The sequence below is a fragment of the Rutidosis leptorrhynchoides genome, chromosome 5 (genome assembly GCF_046630445.1).
Source record: "Rutidosis leptorrhynchoides isolate AG116_Rl617_1_P2 chromosome 5, CSIRO_AGI_Rlap_v1, whole genome shotgun sequence".
In the NCBI taxonomy this organism is placed as follows: Eukaryota; Viridiplantae; Streptophyta; class Magnoliopsida; order Asterales; family Asteraceae; genus Rutidosis; species Rutidosis leptorrhynchoides.
The window spans coordinates 399,229,420-399,232,091 of NC_092337.1; the positions used below are offsets into that span (position 1 = coordinate 399,229,420).

General features: G+C 30.0%; 1 long non-coding RNA gene across 1 annotated transcript; it reads right to left on the reverse strand.

The window, feature by feature from the left end:
- Positions 1–860: 860 nt before the first annotated feature.
- LOC139847483 (uncharacterized) lies at positions 861–2,012 on the reverse strand. Its single transcript, XR_011759538.1, has 4 exons — positions 1,896–2,012; positions 1,687–1,804; positions 1,500–1,568; positions 861–974 (listed from the first exon to the last, which is right to left on the reverse strand). It is a non-coding gene; the product is annotated as an uncharacterized lncRNA (long non-coding RNA).
- Positions 2,013–2,672: the final 660 nt, after the last annotated feature.

Here is a 2,672-nt window from a genome sequence, read left to right on the forward strand (position 1 = left end):
ATTATTAATAAACCCTAATTAGTTTAATTATTATAATTAGTTTAAGTTTTTTTTAATTAATTAAATTGTATTTTAAATTTTAATTTGTTTTATTATATGTAAAATTAATAGTTTTAATATAAAAATAATATTTTTATAAAAATTGTACTTTTTACAACTTTTTGTATATTTTTATATTTTGTCCCTTTTTAATCGTTTTAGCGTAATATTTGTATTTTTAGCTCATATTTAGTTTTAAATTTAGTTTTTGCCATAGTTATTTTTACTTCTAGATTTTTAGGCTTTGCCGTAAAATCCCTTAAGTGCTTTTTCTTTAGACTGAGATTTAGGTTTTTTTAGAATTTTGCGACGCCGTTTTTATATTTTAGTACCTTTTTAAGTTATTACCATTTGGGATTTAGTTTTTCTTTTAAGCTTTAATATTTTTAGACGCAACTTTTAATTCTTAGTTTTTAATTCTTTTAAGCTTTAATATGATGCCATCTTTAGTCCATTAATATATTAGAGGGTCCATCTAGACCCGTTAAAACCCATTTCCAACCCATTTTAATTTAAAAAGATTTAAAAAATTTAACAAAATTAAAAAACTTAAAAAAATTACGATAAAAACTTAAAAGTTATTAATGCAATTATTAAGTACCATATGAACGAGTAAACGAATAAGATAAAGCAGTAACCGCTTTCTTAGTTGATGAAGCATCAACCATTTCAACATCAGTATCCTGCACGAACTTCAATTGTAAGCCAACACGTATAGTAGATACATAATCTCATATCAGTACACAAATTTATCTCGATAGATCAAAAACAGTTCTTACTTTCTTCTTCCCAGTTTTAGGTTCATCTTCCTCATTAAAACTTTCTTCTTCTTCTTCTTCTTCTTCAGATTCTTCCTCTTCAAATTCACTGCTCTCTTCAACATTAGCGACTGGTTTTGCAGCAGCTGCAGGTTTCTTTACTGGGACAGGTGTTCCCTGAACAAAAAAACTCGTGTTACTTATACATAATCTATTCCATCTTTTAGCTAGAAGTTTATTCACAAAGAAGAGCAATATGGGTTTTACGAGTAACGAATACGCTAGTTTTATAAAACATGAAGTGTATTTAAAAGTTAGGCAAATACAAATACTTAGTTTGGTGTTGTCACTTGCTTCTGTAATTTTAGAGCTAGACTTCGTTTATAGTACTTCGAATGGTGTAATCAAGTGTAGCTTTATATGCTAAGAGCTAGTTTGATTAGAGTTATGATTTTCGGTTTTAATCGAAACCGAACCGCATTTGCAGTCTCGGTTCGATTTCATTTTTAAATTCAGTTTTCAATTCGGTTTTCGGTTTTGCACTAAAAAAATTTAAACCGAATACACCAAAAACCGAACCGATCAACACCAGTGAACAATCACAAAAACAGTTAGATCAGAAAGCCAAATAAAGGATTTATGTTTATATTGACAAATAAAAAAAATTAAAAAATACGAGAAACAATATAAAATATAAAATACCTCTTCATAATCACTTTCTTCTTAGCTACTAGCAGCAGGTGCCTGCTTTTTTGCAGGCTTGACATCCTCCTGTATAATTTACTCTAATTTAGTTCATGAAAAGTAAACGCATACAACTTTTAATAAAGAAATGATAAAGCAGATCCAGAATTTAAAAAAAAAAAAATAATAATAATAAAAAAATTACTTGATCAAATTTGTCATCTGAATCGGACTCATAGTCATCACTGGACTAGGCCTTCTTTTTTGCTTCAACTTTTGCAACTTGTTTAACAGGTTTTTTTTTTTGCTGGGACAGGTGTATCCTAAAATAATCACAAAAACAGTTAAATTACAAAGCAACATTGAAAATTCATACTGATAATAAACAAAAATGAGAAATAATATAAATTCAACCTGGCAATCAAGAACTATAGACCAAAAATTGGGTCCATTGGGTCTCGAGAAAACAGAAATCCTAGATGAAATTAGGGTTTTAGAGAAGTAGGCTGGGAAGAGGATCGTTAAGTGAATATATAGTGAAATGAAATACCGAGTGGAGATGTTTATTAGGGTTAACGCCGTTAGTTTTAGGTTTTCCTTTTGCTTTAACGTGCGGCTTTTACCGTTTGTGACTCCGACGAAAGTTTTATTTGGCCTAAGCAGTCCAAGTAACTCAGTAAGTACGTTGTAAATATCTTTGTATTTTGATGTCGTTATATATAAAAAATTTATTTATAGTTTAGAAGGAGCTATAGTAGTGGAAAAATATAAATTACTCGTACATGGTTAACATTATATTTTTTGAAAAACATCTTATATGATATTTGTTATGATACATGTATCATGTATGTATGTATGCAATTACATATGTAAAGGACCAAATAGTTGGTTTAGGATGTTACAAATTGATACGGGTGAGCTGGGTAATGTCACCAGCAACACAACCAGCACAAGCTCTAAATCTGTTACACCTGAATCAGGCCAAGCAATGGTCGTGTTATCATTTCTTTCTTATCACCTAAGTGTTTTTGAAGCTTGTTCAAGAGACTCAAATGTGTGACTAATTGTATCAGTTTGGCAAATTTTGGTACTCGGGTCAAACAACATCAAATTGGTAGCACTTGCATCTAGATGTAAGGATATTAGGACCCAAAACAACGCAAGTGATTCAACACGATCACTCACCGATAG